At 45.4% G+C, this 18,313-nt stretch overlaps 1 protein-coding gene across 2 annotated transcripts in view; it reads right to left on the bottom strand.

The window, feature by feature from the left end:
* LOC119177220 (uncharacterized) overlaps positions 1 to 18,313 on the bottom strand; it is a 79,913-nt gene that overhangs the window by 48,589 nt on the left and 13,011 nt on the right. The window lies entirely within an intron of this gene.

The following is an 18,313-nucleotide window of genomic DNA, read 5'->3' as shown; positions in this document are numbered from 1 at the left end:
GCACGCAAGCTCAACTGAGGAAATGTCGCAGCGTATACACTCGCACTCTTTTCCCCCACTTTCCAAGTACATTCACTTTTTAAGTACATACACAGTGAAAGTGAAACCTACAGCCAGCAACTCTTCCTTTAAATGAGACAGAGTTCCGTATTATTCATATGCTCTGGTGGAAGAAAAGCAAGCCAGAAAATTTTTGGAAATATTTTTCTATTTCCGAGCCACGACAAAGCTAGCGAGGGTGCACTATTGTTGAGACCTTCAGATGAATGCCATCAATCATGATGGAGTTTTGATTTATCTAAAAAGGGAGTGGATGTCCCCTATTACCGGTCAATATTTAAAATTAAGCTTTAAGTGCGATTCGAACTTTTATGCAAAAAATCAGCTTTGTAAAGCAGTGTGTTGTGGAAAATGAGAAATACTTGCATTAAAAACTAGTCACGCGAAATATGGAAATTAACGAAAAATGTAAAAGGTCATAGAACAATATTGCGTTTATTACGAATATGTATAGCTTTAATAATAGGGGTGAATGCATATGTTTACACGTTGCATGCTGGAAAGTGAAAGCCAGAAGTGTTTAATGAACGCGTTGCGCTCCAGTTGTTTGACAACAAAAGGCCCGCCTCCATGAAAGGGAGTGTTCATTACACCAGAGAGTCATGTGAATGATATGAAACGAAAGCATGTGACCTCATATATCGATACATGCCCTTACACTCATGCAAGATGAGATTAGGCAGGCGCATTTGAGTGGGTGACTGATAGCTGCGACGTCAGCACGTTCCATGAAGAAGGACATAGGGGTGGTCAATATCAGCTAACATGACCCTTTAAAAGTGATGAAGTGCGCAGGAGATGCTTTCGTTATCATCAACGAGCCGAGGAATCATGAGAGCGAGTCATCACGTGAGAGATAAAAAATAAATTTGTCAGAACTCTAATCCGCGTTACCGCAATCACTATAATTACGGCATCGTAATTAATATTACTGCTACTATACCAATGTTATCCTAGTGATGTCAAAAGAAACGTTTGAAGTAAGGGGAGGACCAGGACGAATAAACAGTTACTACTTGAAACAGCAAAAAGTGTTTTCTTTCAAAAGGATGTCTTACTTGGGTAGTTGGTGCTTACATTGGTTAGGTACTCTTGACTGTTGCGCAAAATACATTTCATCCAAATGAGACAGAAGAAAACAGAAGAAAGTGAAGCCCTGATGGAGCACGTTCTTGCCTTCACTTCGTCCCGTCTTTCGGGAATTGTATGTTGCGCCATAGCGAAGTGTACCTGATGAATGTTCTTTCTTCGCAAGAGTTGCGTGGCCCTGTCAGTCCAGAAAGCCTTTATTTTATACCGTGTTTCGTGCTGGTCCACCAGACCATGCCAATCCTTTAAGCTCTGTGCCCTTATCATTAACTGCCGCGTTTGTTTGGTCGCTTGTAGCGGTTCTAAAACTTATTTTAATAGTTCTTGTTGCGACTCGGGCACACAACACAATGTGTTGGATGGTGTTTAGTTTGTCAAAATCAAAATCAGCATAAGCACGAGAGAATGAGAATTTTGAGAGGCGTATACGGTGCACAAATTCACAGGACACTTGCGTTCATTTGTACATGGTCTGAAGAGGGTGGGGACTTTTTCCTTGCTTAGTTTTGGATGTGGAAGTGGATGTTGTGTTCTTTTTAGTTGGTAGTATTGGTTGGAATACCCACCACTATCGTCAATTTCTGGTGATGTTCCGTATTGTATGTTTGCACGCGATGACATGTAGGGAAGAAAAAAATAAGAGAAAGAGAGAGATGTGGGTGGATCACTGTTATCGAGCGATACTTCGCTAGCGTAAAAAAGAGTAACAGCCTTTTCAAGTGGTGATGCTCGCCTGCAATGAACGGCGCCGCGATGAGCTGTTACGAACAGAAGCAGCATTCATTGCATGCCATTGGCGACTGTGTGAAAATAGTGAAACTTTAAACACCACGCTATTGCCGGGACAAAGTACGCATGCACTGTGGGGGGGGGGGTGTAGCTTATCACGTGCATTACATGTTACCGCCTCATCGGAGGGCACCAGCTGTTCTTAGCAAAGGCGCCCCAGTTTCGATGCTTCGAGATTTCAATGAAAATGGAGATTTTGGCTAATGTCTTTCTCCTTTCTTTTCCGATTAATTCATATCAACCCTCCTCCCGGTTCTTCTCCAGCAGCCAGACGGGGAATATTCTCTACTGCTATAGTGTGGTAACTGCTAAAAGCTTGCAAGTTTGTGATGTCTATTCCGGATCATTGCACGCATGAAGGCATCGCAGAAAAAGTGTCAGAAAATGCTCAGAACAAAAAGTCACGCTCATTCGTAGATTTATTTGGTTAAACGAACAAGTGTTTGAGGCTACTAGTGCACTTTGAAGAGGCGGCAACCAGCTCTGCAGCTGATAGGCTGAGAATATCTCACGTGTTCCACCCCGCGAACACACTCATACGTCGAGCCAAAAAGGCAGACGACTGCAGAGGCAGAGGGAAGGTTTGAGCGATAAAATTAGTTTCGGCATTTTGAGAATAATGAGAAGGAGTCTGGCTCGTTGCCAGAACCAACAGATGGACTCACTCTGAAAACCCCGGGAAAAAAGGACATAAATAAAAGGTTCCAAATTTCTACTTGGTTACATGGGCGAATTCACGCCGGACTTGTCGCCAGTCCAGTGGAATAAATGATTCCGAATGACGGGTCAAATGCCGGCTCTGCTCTAGTACAGGTACGGCGCTCAGAAATTCTGGCTTAGGGAGGGCCATGCAAAGCAATCGCATATAACGGACGTTGTGTCGTCAGCTTTTTCGTCTTTTTCGAACACTGTCTCATCTTCTATTACATTGTCGTTTTTACTCTCGATTCCTCTGCTACTCTTGCATTACCAGAACCATGTTTCTTTATTTCTACCAAATTGATTTTAATTATTAGATGCGAAGCTGCCCTTTGACTAGCCTGTGTAACACTCTCTCTCCGTCCAGACTGCACTCTCCTAGCCGCAGGTGTTGGGGTGGTGTCAAGTAGGTGACGCTTTCTCTAGGAGTGCGCGTGCGTTGACGTCACTCACTCCTAGTCTATCGTCACTCGCGACAGGCTAGGAAGAAAGTGATCGAACCCACACCACCTCTCTCCGTATGTCGGTGAGAACAAGCGTGCTGCGCGCTCCTCGAGAATCCCGCAGTGCCGACAACGTGGACAGCGCGCACTGCTTGCAGCACCATCGCGCCGACTAGTGCGCGTACCTTTCGCGACTGTCGCCGGCATTGCGAGGATTAGCGAAGCCAATCGCGTTCGCGAATCGCCACGTCAACACCGACGAGGCGCGAGCCAGGGAAGCCGAACGCAAGCGTCGGCAGTGGAAGACCAGCGACACCGACGAGGTGCAAGCCAAGTACACCGAGTGCGTTCGAGAATACTGATGGCACTCGCGTAACACAGACGAGATGCGAGCCAGGGAAGCCGAACGCAAGCGTCGGCAGTGGAAGACCAGCGACACCGACGAGGTGCAAGCCAAGTACACCGAGTGCGTTCGAGAATACTGATGGCACTCGCGTAACACAGACGAGATGCGAGCCAGGGAAGCCGAACGCAAGCGTCGGCAGTGGAAGACCAGCGACACCGACGAGGTGCAAGCCAAGTACACCGAGTGCGTTCGAGAATACTGATGGCACTCGCGTAACACAGACGAGATGCGAGCCAGGGAAGCCGAACGCAAGCGTCGGCAGTGGAAGACCAGCGACACCGACGAGGTGCAAGCCAAGTACACCGAGTGCGTTCGAGAATACTGATGGCACTCGCGTAACACAGACGAGATGCGAGCCAGGGAAGCCGAACGCAAGCGTCGGCAGTGGAAGACCAGCGACACCGACGAGGTGCAAGCCAAGTACACCGAGTGCGTTCGAGAACACTGATGGCACTCGCGTAACACAGACGAGATGCGAGCCAGGGAAGCCGAACGCAAGCGTCGGCAGTGGAAGACCAGCGACACCGACGAGGTGCAAGCCAAGTACACCGAGTGCGTTCGAGAATACTGATGGCACTCGCGTAACACAGACGAGATGCGAGCCAGGGAAGCCGAACGCAAGCGTCGGCAGTGGAAGACCAGCGACACCGACGAGGTGCAAGCCAAGTACACCGAGTGCGTTCGAGAATACTGATGGCACTCGCGTAACACAGACGAGATGCGAGCCAGGGAAGCCGAACGCAAGCGTCGGCAGTGGAAGACCAGCGACACCGACGAGGTGCAAGCCAAGTACACCGAGTGCGTTCGAGAATACTGATGGCACTCGCGTAACACAGACGAGATGCGAGCCAGGGAAGCCGAACGCAAGCGTCGGCAGTGGAAGACCAGCGACACCGACGAGGTGCAAGCCAAGTACACCGAGTGCGTTCGAGAATACTGATGGCACTCGCGTAACACAGACAAGATGCGAGCCAGGGAAGCCGAACGCAAGCGTCGGCAGTGGAAGACCAGCGACACCGACGAGGTGCAAGCCAAGTACACCGAGTGCGTTCGAGAATACTGATGGCACTCGCGTAACACAGACGAGATGCGAGCCAAGGAAGCCGAGCGCAAGTGTCTTCAAGGCATCCCACCTCCCATGACTTTGCGTTTAAAACAAACGTTTACTCGAATAAACGCTACACCGAGTTCCGCGTCAAACCGTTCTTCCAACAACCACGCCGAAGCCAGCTCCTACAGGGTCAACGCCGTGTGTACCACTGCTGCTTCGCATCCCATCAGGGTTCCCTTCAGAGAGATGGTCCATGGTTTTTTTTTCGTACATTAGCTTGAGCATGTAGTACTCTGCAGAAAGCAATGGCACCCACAAACCCATATTGCGTAGCGGAAGTGAGTTCTATGTGTGGTCATTGTCGAAGGCCATGCTCGTGGTGGCGAAGTTATACAAGTCTTGGTTCGACCATTAGGCATACCGGTTACGAAAGTTTTCTTGCATTGCTTTCACACAGATGACCAGTGACGGACATTTGGTGAGACCTCATGGTGAGAGTGTATTTTTGATGAGTAAACGTGACGAAGACATCATATGGACGCGTTTTGCTTATTTTCCAGGCAAGTTTTGCATTTTATTGTATATATATAAGGGGAAAGGCGGATATGCGATATTTTGTATTCATAGTCTACGTATCTGTTTGCGTGTGCTCATGTATTGAGATAGTCGTAAGTAGAGATGCGAAATTTCCGAAAATCTTGAGCAGTAGGAAATAAAAATCAAGTTTTTCTAAGTTTTTTCTCAAAATTAAGAAAATGAAAATAAAAAAGTTTCTTTTTACAAACAAATACAGCATTTAACATATATATGGCAGGCCAGAAGGATTACCTTGAATGCATTTAGCACTCTGGGAACGGGTGCGTTTTCTAAGAATTGTAGCTGCAGATAGAACAAAGAACCCAGAAATATTTTGTCATGACTTCGACTAGAAAAACATTGATTGATATGGTAAAATATAAAGTGCGAACTCTAAGTCAATGTAAGTGTCACTGGCTTCATCTGTAGCTTTCTTGATCATGTTAAGATGTCACATTTGAAGAAACGTAGATGCTGGCGCAATGCTTACAGAAAGCGAGTCCCCGTTTCCCACCACCGGTCTCTTCGACCGTGAAGTACATCCACATCAGAAATTAGCCCATCTATTGTAGAATCTGCTTGCACACGGCTTTATAAGCAGACTTGCACCGCAGGTCGCAGGAGTGTGTGAGGAAAACTTAAAACTGAACAATAACGGGTACCAGACCATCAGAAACCACCCCGAACTTCACCCCACGCGAACGACGAAGCCGTCATCCACCGTTTGTTGTTTTGGTATGATGTGCGATGTTCTGGTTTCCCGCTCAACGCTGGGTATTGCCTAAGCCTTATTTTTGTAAGTTACACCCCATGAAAATTTTGGCCAAGTGCTCCATTAGCACAGAAAAAACACCGAAAAAAAAAACAGTTTTTTTTCCAAAATTTCTTTTCCGTACTTTGCATCTCTAGCCGGAAGTGAACTCAGAATTGACGCCAACAATTTTGCAGAAGCGCATTTGTAGGTTACCACGATACGGAGGGCTAACGTAAGGACGGTCGTCCAGGAGGACATTGAGTAGCGCATCATTGGGAATCAAGAAGTGGTACGTCTCTTAAGCATTTCTGTTAATGTTATGGAACGCTTCGGTATTCATGAAAATTTTTTTGATGTAGAAAATTGTGCACTAAAATTAGAAATTTTGCTCAACCAGCCGTTTTATACAGCAATGAGGAGCATACGCTAGCAACAGTTCGTTTAACTGGTGCCTATGTTGTAACGTTCGAGATTCAGAATGCCTAAAAAACCACACCCCGGCTGCGGCCGTTGCATTTTCAATGGTGGTGAAAATGCTATAAGACCGTGTGCTCAGGCTTGGGCGCACGTTCAAGAACCCCTGGTGGTCAAAATTTCGGGAGCCCTCCACTACGGCGACTCTCATAATCATATGGTGGTTTTGGGATTCTAAACTCCACATATCAATCGGTGATAGCATCATAAAAATTATATAATAATAATAATAATAATAATAATAATAATAATAATAATAATAATAATAATAATAATAATAATAATAATAATAATAATAATAATAATAATAATAATAATAATATTAATAATAAACGTGAATCTAACAACTGAGATTTTGGCAGGGATGTCATTTGGTTTAAAATTCACACCAACTTCCCAAAAGGGAACCCTGATGGGATGCGAAGCAGCAGCGTTGTGCACCGGTGGCGTCACGCGTTGAACGGCGTTAACGCGGGTGCTGCGGTGAAAGCTGCAAGGTTCGTTTGAAGCGATGGCTGGCGTAGATCTTGTCTCTTCTTCAGAATGGACACGGACGCTGGACCAGAGCTGGCGGGCATTTCGCCTTGACTATGCCACGTCTTTGTGGGTGTCACTTGACGTGCGCTCGAGCATTGCGAGTGGTGGAGAAGGTGACGCGAGAGAGAGGTGATACATGCAAACATGTTTCAACGCGTACGTTAGGCGCGTCAGGCTTCTTGCGCGTGAACCGACGGTGCAGGGAGTGGCGGTAGCAGCAGACGTGCGAACAGACGAGACGGCAGCTTCGGGTGCTGCGGTGAGCGCGTGGCAGGCGAGTGAGAGAGTGACGTCAGCGCACACTGCGAGGGAAGTGTGACGTCAATGCGCAGCCGTGGTGTGTAGAGTTGCTGTATATGCTACCTTTACCTAAAAGTAGCATATACAGTACGTGTAGTGGTGTAACCTACTTGGAACCACTCTAACACCTGCGGCGAGGGGAGCGCGTTGCAGTGCGTTAGTATGGACGCACGGACGTACAGCGTTAGACAGCCTAGTCGAAGAGCTGCTTCACATCTAAAAAGATATGCCACCGGCTATCACCATATATAGCTCTCATTTCATTCTCTCTCTCAATTGTCGGGCGCCCATGTTTACAAACTCCCATCGCATGCTGAGTTAACAGTAAATTAACACCTTGCCAGAGGGGGCACAATCACACTTAAATTTAAATATATTAGGGCGAAAAAAATATTGTTGCTTTTATGCGATTAGATGGAATATAACATTTACCAGCAAGTGACATCGTGCCAATAATAAACATTCTTTCGATTGTTCGAACAAGTGAAAGACGCGTGTGCGATGCCATGCAGCTGCGGCGAACACGTTTCGACAGAGGCGAAATATTTGTGACCCGTGTTCTCTGCGAGGTAATTACGCGTCAAATAATTTTACGAGATTGAAATTATCCGGAGTGTTTCATTGCGGCGTCTGTCATAACGGTGTCTTTGTTTTGGAACGTAGACCCTCTGAAATTATTATTTCCTGCCATCATCTCATTCGTCTCTTAGTACGGGCCCTTTGTTCCACAGGGATTCGATTAGAAAAAAAACACGACAAAGACAAGAAATAAACTATACTGCCTCAGCCATTTAAGATCTATAGTACGTGGGTCCGATTCCATGTCATCAACGGCCTCGTTTCGACGTGGGCTGAAATGAAGGTGTACCTGTGTAATTGTAAATGCAATTTGAGGAGCCACGGATGGTCAAAATTTATTCAGGGTCCGCTTCCGCAACTTGCTTCATAATCATGTTTGACAAGTGAACGCTTTGAAATGACCGATTAGGTGGTTGCGGCTTCAATCTTCATGTCATAATGTCACCATCAGAACTCGTTCCGACAAGTATGCGCAAAAATCCGCTTATCTTCTTAACCCAAAGAGTAAGAAAAAAATGAGGGGGGGGGGTGAGGGCGTTGTTTATTCGAAGCAGAGAATGTTATGGCAACAAATCAAAGCATGCAATCGCTATGTCAACATCGGAAGGCCGCTACACCAGGTGATATGACTGATACGTTATACGACCGCATTTAGATAGCCGTGTGGCTCTTTTGTCTTCCCCTACTTCGCAGTAGCCATTCATCTGAAACGAGCACGGACATGCGCAGTAAAAGTGGCCGAATCACTCGAAAATGGTGACGGTGCCCCACTTTGGCGTTGATAGAACAGCCTTGAGCTGCTTTCTTGACGCTAACGCAAAAGAAAAAAAAGAAGTAACATCCCGTCTAATGGTTGGCAACAGATAATTCCACAATAACTGCGTACTTCATGCGCCGGTACAAGCCCTGTGACGTAGCACTCAAAGTAAATAAAACATAACAAAAGTCTCAACAATATTGCTAACGCGTGTGCAACTATGGAAATTGTGGTATAAGCAGAACGAACACAGGAAGTGTCAGGCTGGCCGACGGCCAGCATGTCTCAGGCTCTTCCTCTTTTCATTCTGCCTATATCACTACGTGCTTTCATATGTCGGCTGCCATCTTGATTACGGTAATTGCGATGCTTGTACTGAACGCGAGTTTATATTTTCATATTACCGCTTTTTAACGTCTTTTACTTTATGTTTTTTAATGTTTTACGTCCGAAAGCTACGATATTATTATGAGAGACGCCGTAGTGGAGGGCTCGGGAAATTTCGACCAGCTGGGGTTCTTTAACGTGCACCTGAGTTTCCGTACGTGGGCCTCAAGTACTTCCCTCACCTAAATAGTATGGACACCATGGCTAGAATCCGATCCCGCGACCTCCGGCTTAGCAGCCGAGTGCCATTTCAGCGAGGCAATTAAAGCAGCGTGTGTAAAACAGTGAGGTTTCTATATTCAGACGTCCGTCTAGGTTGTACCTAAAGACGGTAGCAGCACCACACCATACGCAAATATTGCACGTAATACGGACAACAGATGAGCCTAAACAACCTGTAGCATTTATGTAGAAGCGCAGTTGAGCGCTTCTGCAAGTCGTTGATGTGCGTCCATCATTTCTCCATTACGATCGTTCTTACGTGGCACTACTTCTTACCGAAAGACCATTATTAATGATGTTAAGGCAACGATCGCAAACACAACCTTTTTCCTCTAAAAAATAATAGAAAAACTGCCTGTAGAATGGGTAAAAAATTGTTGCTACAGACTTGTCGGGGAGCTGTTATGTTGCTTTTTCTTTTAAATCATAATTATCTTTGCACATTTTTCTCGTATACTTCTTCTACCTGATCTACAGTAGTCATCTACCTAATGGTAATGTTCTGTTCGAACGTTCGAGATTGAATACCACAGCTTTCGGGTCAGCAGTCGAGTACCATGGCCACTATAGACCACCATAGCGGGTGCGCCTTTTAATATCGTGTATAGGATACATTCATGTAACGCCATTGTAGGCCATCTTCTTCTAAAATTCACAGTTTCCGCTGTGTTTCCGGATCTATATAAAGCGTGTTTTTTTCTGTGTTGGCTGTACAAACATTTCTAGACACTTCGTTAGGCTATACTTCAACGAAATGGCAGCGTCAATGACTTCCGTGCATTACCAGCGCAGGCTCAGTTATTATGTTCTCAAAAAAAAAAAGTGGTAATCGATAGAGGGGATAGAGCTACCGTTATATGATCGAAGTTTCTTCGTCAGACGTCTTGCAATTTTTTGTTAACAATTTAGGCAAACTGTTCAAATCTTGTTCGCATTCCCAAATAATTTTATCAGAATGGTTCAGCCATTCAAACACAGTAATATTAATGCTTGGGGCGTTATTTCTAACGTTTAAGCGAAAGAAACGCTGGTACTTGTGACTTTACTCCACCAGTTCGAGCTCTAAGTGTATCGTGTCATGTCGGGCAGGTTGCAACTAGGGTACGTACGTTTTAGCAAACCATCGTCTACATGCCTCACAAATTCAGAAGAAAATCTGCAGTGCAAGAAAATGTAGGATACTGTATGATTGTGTTGGCTTATTAGCCATAGTCTGTAGCTTCACTTGATGATAACGATGATGTTTATTGTCACCCCCTCCGAAACATTGGTGGTGACCTGTAGTCACCCAGCTTGTTCCTTACAATCAAGTGTAACTCCATCGACTGGGGTCGAGCATGAACGCCAACTTCAGTTACTTTCTTTGTATAAGATTTTGTTTTTATAATGTACTGCTACTTACACCAGTAGCGACTCCTGTTCTATCAGTCCCATCGGCGCTTTTTTCCCTCCAATATTCTAAACGTGTCTCTTGCTTATATAAGCCTTTGCCCAATTAACGTTTCCCTACACAATAAAAATGCCAGAGCTTCTTGAAGATGCACGATTCAAGCAGGTGGTGCTGGGGAAATGTCCCGGCATTCCGGTATCGAGACAGGGACCCCAATAAGACAGAACTTGGAACGCTGAAGGTTGTGCGGCGCGGGGGGCTGTCGTGGTTAAACCGCACTCTGGTGTTTCTCTTTCCGAAATATACAAGCATGGGTGAAAAGGCAAGCTGTTGCTGGTGACCTTTCTTTATTCTTTTAGCCAATATCCAGGTTCTCTTAGATAAAATGAAATGAGAGAATTCTATAAGGGCTTCGTTCATACAGACATAATGAAAACGAACAGATAATGACGCAAACGAAGGTATATGAGAAGTTAACTGTACTCTTCAAGTGATTTGTAAAGTTTACAATACAAATGTGTACAAAACAAACTTATAAGAATACTTACACTATTAGTAATAGACTAGAAAGACACAAGAGCATATTGGGCTTTTGTCTGTATAGTCATTCATCCCGAGTGTTCGTCTTTTAGGCAGTGCGAAATAACGTAACAATGTACAAAATAAAGTAGACAAGAAGACTACTTGCAGCCGGCAGGAGCCTAACCTGCAACCTTCAAATAACGCACTCGATGACCCCCAAATTGAGCTATGGCGAAGGTTGTCCTTTCGTCCTCTTAACCGTAATGAGTTATTTATATTTAATAATTAAAAAGCAGTCTGAAGAACCCTGTTAAACACAGTAAGAGAAAGTCAGCGGGATAACATAACTAGGTTTCAGAGGATATGTTTATAATATTTCATTCATTGCATGAAAGTTTTGTTTTTTCGAAAGACTGCGCTTCGGCATAACATTAGTAGAAAACATGAGAGGCGGGTCACACGTAAACAAGAAAGTTGAGCTCGTGCGTTTGCCCCGCCGCGGTGGTCTACTGGATAAGGTACTCGGCTGCTGACCCGCACGTCGCAGGATCGAATCCCAGCTGCGGCGGCTGCATTTCCGATGGAAGCGGAAATGTTGTAGGCCCGTGTGCTCACATTTGGGTGCACGTTAAAAAACCCCAGGTGGTCAAAAGTTCCGGAGCCCTCCACTACGGCGTCTCTCATAATCATATAGTGAGTTAGGGACTCTAAATCTCACATATTTAAAAAGAAATCGTGCGTTTGCCTGTTCAAATTCAGTTGGCCAAAATTATACTTGACGTTGGCGATAAAGTGGACGCAACTGCAGGGGAGATTTCCAGCTGTTATGGAAAGCACACAGGAGAGTCATGCAATCCACTGTACGTGCGATGACTTCGTAGATGACCACGTTGTCGGGATCATTAACTTGACGCGGCCGTTTGTCCACAGTGGCATGCCCGTATCAGCACGCGTAAATGGCCGCAATCCTGAGGTCCCTTGACGTTTCGCGTGCTTCCTTAGGTGCGCGAAAAAAACGACGAGGACAGCGGACTCTTATCGAAAGTCGTACAGGGGCGTAGCTCGTTTCCAGTGTGGTATTTAGCTACAATGTTTTCATAACCACCAGCCCGGGAACACAAAATGAATGCAGTGAGTTCTATTCATGGGCCTAAATGCAGCTCCCAATGCCAGCGTAATCCCAGTAGTGCTTGTACTTAGGTTTTAACGTGGGTGTTTTACATACAGGTGGCAGTGAAAACTTTTTATATAAAAACCCGTATTAGAAAGAAGGAAAATACTCCTGCAAACATGTATCGCTTATCTGTGTTCTTGCATACAGAGAATAATCTTTAAGGACTATGCGCGCTTACTTCATAAAGCCTTTTCTTTTCCCTAAGGCTTGTGTGCCAAGGTTTGTGCGGTCATCTTCACCAGTAGTGCATACATTACGTCTGCCGTGTGGTGACTGTTCTTATGAACTATGTTAACATATGAATTGGATCTTGAACATGAACTTATGGTCCTCATTGACATAGCGTGTGCTGAATCGTTGAGAGTTGCCTATCGAGGCGCCGAGACGGAGGCCGTCCGCAGTCTCGCGCTGTAAAAGAAAACCTGCTGAAAAGAGAATAGATCAGCCATGAAGTCGGGGCTCTTGAAGCTCGTTATCGAACTCATATATAGGCTGCACCAGGCCTTCTTCGAACCATTCCGCCTCGTGTTGTTCTTTGCGCAAACTGAGACGTCTGCAACCTACATCGGGTTACAGGCGGCTGGGCGCCCGGTGTCAGTATATGGCTGAACTGAAGGAAGCGCCCAACGTGTGTTGTTCCAGCGGAAGGTATTTATAGGCCAAGCCAAACAATAGGAACCCTCTGGCACCCCGGAAGTTGTTGCTATGCGTTGTTCGCGCGTGCTTGCTCAGCTCCTCTTCGGTGGTTATTTATTTATTTCAGCCCCTTCGAACCGATCCGCTAACTTCATTTCTTCTGTGCATGAAGGCCTCGAGAGAAGCCAAGGCGCATTAACGGCTAGCCGAAGAGGAGACAGGCTCTGTCGTAAGTACATGAGTAGAAATGAATAAGGTATGGCAAAACAATCGTTAACTAACGTAGCAGTGGGCTCACTGCTAAGCAAAGAAAGTTCACAGTTGCTGGTCATTAAGGGTTCACTCAAGTTACAGCTTGGATATGAGGATTAAAATAGCTAAAAATCTGACTTATGGCCTTATGATTTTTACGGCATTACATTCCAGCACAAAAAATGAGTCAGCATTGCAAAACAATATATATATATATATATATATATATATATAAACAACTTACTTGACAGATCCTGGCCTCTCATCTCAGGATCTCTCAAGAACTATTAAAGACGGCATCGCTATATTTCAAGCTTTAATCATTATTCACATGAAAGACGTCCACGTTTGATTCATGAAACGAATTAGCTGCATTATTAGCGCATCGATCGCCTTTTCAGTGTATGCAAGGACGAAAGAGTTCTCGCGAAGAATTGTTATCCGACGAGACCGCAAATAATTATCAGAGTACATGCGTGCAGGTATTGGGGAACTTTTAAATACTATTGAGGTCATGGTAAAAGTGCGAAGGCTTTAATTAACGAAACTAAGGAATCTTCGAAGCACTGTGCAGTCACACTTTAATGAGCAGAAATTTCGGCCTAAGTTTCTACTACGCAGATGTGACCGATGTTTGTGTTTTTGTAAGTGTCAAAAAAAAAAAAAAACTCTGGTAGTCAATGAATATTCTCGAAGTTAGTGACTCTCGTAGTCGGTATATATATTGCAGAGACAGACTTAATACTGACATGAATTTGAGATTTAAGCAAGTAATGAAATGGCTCTCGATTTTACGAAAATACGCGGCTGGCCCTGAGAATAACGGAAAACCTTCTAACAGTTTCTAACAATAATATTGTAAACATGTGCAGACTTAAGTACTCCGAAGGAAAACTTCAGTATCAGCTAAAGATCCTTGATTAGGCGATTACTGTGCTCTTCAGACATTCCTTTTAACACAGATGAAGTTGTTCACTACATATTGCTACGTAGAAATCAACGAAAGTATGCTAAAGCTTGGACGAAGGAAACACAGCGCCGACCAAAGTAAAAATATAAGTTTAAAAATAAAAATCACAGCACATCTACGGAGTGATTGATGATGAGTGGGGTGAAGCTTCGTGGGCTCTCAGCTCGGGATCGGCCTGTCCAGCGCCTCCTCTATTTTTCCGTGCCTGGGCGAAGGAGCGGAGTAATGGGGAGTGGCCGTCGACCTTAGTGCGGCTTTCAGCCGCCACGCACCGCTGCGCGAGTAGAGTTGCCGCCGCGCCGTCGCTCATTAAAACGCATGCGGGATCTGTATTCGCTGCTCTTGTATGGTGGAGGTTTCGGTTGTATTCGCGCTGTTTCAAGTTTGAACAAAACTTTCGTGAACAGAAACAATGAAGCACTTGGCTACAAGTCTTTTTTAAAGGCTTGCGTTGCTCGTGGCTATTACTTTCGAGGCGCACGCTCGCGTGTCATCTGCTGCGCTGCTATGAAAGCGTGGTCATGTGATGGTCGTAAAATTGTTTTTTGACAATTATCCTCGCTAGTCTTACAATGTTCTGTTCTGTTCTGTTTTAACTATATTGCTGTGGAAAGGTTGCTGTCCATATTGCCTCGGCTACTCCGTATCAATAAATTCAGCAGCGAAAAAAAAAGAATAATACTGAACTGCTTGTGCCCGCATTCGCTGTGAGATTGTACCGGGTAAGTGTCCGTTGTTTCAGTTGTAGTACTTGTGGCGTCCATGGGCTCCGATTCCTCATCCTCGGAATCTAGTGCCACCGTTAAACATGGCGGTGATCTTGAGGCAGAGGTGCTGCTGGTGCACGTTGACTATTCGGTCGCAGTGTGGTTATGTTTCATAATGCTTGCCATGCTTCGTTTATTCGTTAGATTCGGCTGCAAATGAAAAAGGTAGTCCGCAAATACCGACGGTACTGCATCCTTCTTGAGCCGCCGTTTTTTTCCTTCTATGAAGTCCTCTGATCGGTAGAGGCGGCTACATACTCTTGTATAGTTCGAAGTTGCATTAGGCGACCAATTGTCCCGCCTAAGCGCAGCAAGCCCCCTTTCCCGCACACCAGCGGCAGCTTGTATTTCATGGAATGAAATCCCGTCAGTATTGTTCTTTCCGCTTGATTTGCACAGTGGTATGCAACAGTACGACATGCCGGTGCAGTCTGAGCACGTGGTTGCGAAAGGCTGAATAGCAAAAAAAAAAATAAAAATAAAAAAATGACGAATATTATCAAATTGAAATGCACTTTTCGCACTGGCACCACCGCCAGATAGACTGCATTCGGGATACATACCTGTTAAAGCCTGTGAGAAGCGCAAATGCACCTAAATTCCGAAGTAAACACGGATTCAGAAGCTTAGCAATGCACGCGGCCGTTCACCGCCAGTTTTCCGTCGTCTATTCGCACAGCGCCGCCACGCGGCAACGGGAAGCGGAGGCGGAGCGCGCGCTCGACGGCCGGAGGAGAGCGTTCGCCCGGGCACAGAAAAAAATAGAGGAGGCGCTGGCCTGTCCTTGTGTGCGTTTCACTGCCGCCTTTTGGACACGCGTCTCCAACGCGTCTGTCTGTCTGTCTGTCTGTCTTTCTGTCTGTCTGTCTGTCTGTCTGTCTGTCTGTCTGTCTGTCTGTCTGTCTGTCTGTCTGTCTGTCTGTCCGCCATCTAGGATCACTTCATGTACTTCAACAGCGCAGCACCATCTCGGGAACACTGTGAGAAGTAAGGGGTGGCTATGCGACCACGGAGGAGGGACTGAGCCATAGCGTGAAGAGCTTCGCCCCTAAAAAACGTTTCGGTTCCCACACGAGAGCCGTGTGGGAACGGAAATGTCTTGTTAAGAATACATTTCTACTTTGGTCAGCGCTATGTTTGCCACGTCCATGTCTTTCTCCGGCCAGGCAGGATTACGCCAAACTCTTGACATCATATGCTAAAGATATTTTACCTTCTGTTTGTTCCTTCAGATAACAAACTTAGTTCTCCCATCCTTCATTATCTGTATCGAAGGTAGAGTGACCCGACTACATGTTTAATACAATGAAAACTATGCCGGTAGGTAACTGGATCAAAACGCATGAAACAGATACCAGGAGTGCTCAAATAGTCGATGCATCACGATTTGTGAATGAGTGGCGAGCGTTTTCATCCCCTCTCTCGAATATGTGGATAGATCACTGTGAAGAATAGATTTGATGGTGAGGCACCTTATCTTGGGCAATTCGCATCACCCGAAGCTATTGTCTTCCCTGCCGTAACGTAGCATATCCGGTGCGATAATGTGGGGAGGGCAAGAATGTGTGTATCAGCGGGATGTGTAGGTTGTGGTAGTGGGAAAATTTTGACGCGTCACTATCGCTGCATGGCGTTCCTTGTTTCAGTGCTTAAGAATAATGAGAAAGACAACGATAGGATTAAGAAGCGAAGCACGCTACAAGAGTATTACCTAAATTTTAACTTCCAGTTAATTCTTCGTTTTTACTAATGTTCACTTATGTTTTTGTTATGGCTGTAATTGTGTTATCTGAGGCGTCACACATAAATCAAATAAATGATGAAACGTTAACGTGCAAAATCTATGCCTTGACTACTACGGTGGCCACAGTGAATAGCACTGAGATATTTTTTTTTCTCAGGGTTTTCTAAATTTTTGTGTCTATGGAAAAGCGGCCTCTGCAGCTGATAACAGGACTCCACACCTCACGCTCAGTACAGACACCAGAAGCATTAGTCCCTCGCTTTTGTTTTACTCCGTTATGTCAACCAGAGTTTTATGAGAGATACAATGAACAGGTGTGCCAAGATGGCGAGAAATTGCAACGAAAAAGGTGGAATAAAAGTAGAGCTTGCGGGACGTTATCATTGGAATCCAGCTCGGTTTCGGATTCTGAAGAAAGCAGCCAGCGAGCGCACGCATTTAAGAAAAGAACTATTTGTTCATGTCGCGTGCAGGGTGACGTGGCGAAAGACTCAAATTCTTGGCAAAAAATATACCATAAAGACTAATACTGTGGTAAATAGCACGTGGATGTGATGCCTCACCAATACAGGTAGACATGCCCAACACAGGGCAGTAAGACACCAAAAGCACAGGTACGCCGACTACTAATGTATGCCATCTCATTTGTCTAAAATTCGTGCAGTTTTCTTTTTTATTATACCATTTTTTTTTGCCTCGTGACGAAATGGTCAGTGTCGTATAGACAACGGCGAGAACTGAATACACAGGCACTTCTGAACAGCAGTGGTCGATTTTCCACCAGCCTTTTGAATTGGCAGATTGAAATAAGAATAAAACGTTCCTGCTGGAAAATTAGAAAAAAGAACTAACACAGGAAAACAGTGGCAAGCTAGCCTGCGATTAAACATGAAATGTCACATATGACAATGTGACATGCGGGCTACTAAGATCGTCTATAACGTTGCGTTGTCTATGGCATTCACGACTTTTATCTATACCACGGGTCAACACTCAAACTCACCCGTCTATATACTTTAGCGGCTATGAACGAGGATACAGTTTCAATATGCGGCCATGGCAGCCAGGAATCACTGCTGCATGTCAAAGAACACTATGTTACCAAAATAATTCTAAGCTCACCACAACTGCGCACCGTTAACACATGATGGTGGCACGGAAAACCCCTGAATATATTTAAACACTCGAACTCCTCCCCCTGATTCCACTTTTTTTTTTGCGCCATCGTGTCGTTTCCTTCCGTTCATACACTTCCGCACTGCCATGCATTAAAGGCCCAGTCAAGTGGCTCCGTCTTTTTTACACCCTAAAAACAAGCTCGCGCGTTTTCCCTGCGCGTGACCAACCTCCTTCCTAGCACAGGGACGTCAACTCGGCGATCAGCGAAGTTGACTTCATTACTGTTTGTTCAGACCTGGTTTAGACCAATCGACGAGTTGCGTGCTGCGTCACGTCGCCAATCGCCGAGTTGACGTCAGTGCGCGTGGAAGGAGGTTGGTCACGCGCCGGAAAAATGCGCTAGCTTTCTATGACCATAACACACGTGTTTTGCTGGCTATTCGCTTTTGATTACGTTTAAGCGGCTCGGGAAGTACCTCATCCTGGCGCCAGCGGGAAAAAAAGACGGTGCGTGCTGATAAGACGCCGATAACGACGGCTTCGATAAGCCCGCCCCTGATGCCTCGTGGTAGCCACTGTTCCTTTTGTTCGGATTTGCTGGGACCCCTGTTTATTT

The sequence above is a fragment of the Rhipicephalus microplus genome, chromosome X (genome assembly GCF_043290135.1).
Source record: "Rhipicephalus microplus isolate Deutch F79 chromosome X, USDA_Rmic, whole genome shotgun sequence".
In the NCBI taxonomy this organism is placed as follows: Eukaryota; Metazoa; Arthropoda; class Arachnida; order Ixodida; family Ixodidae; genus Rhipicephalus; species Rhipicephalus microplus.
The sequence above is the reverse complement of the archived record's forward strand: the minus strand, read 5'-3'. Positions and strand labels throughout refer to the sequence as shown.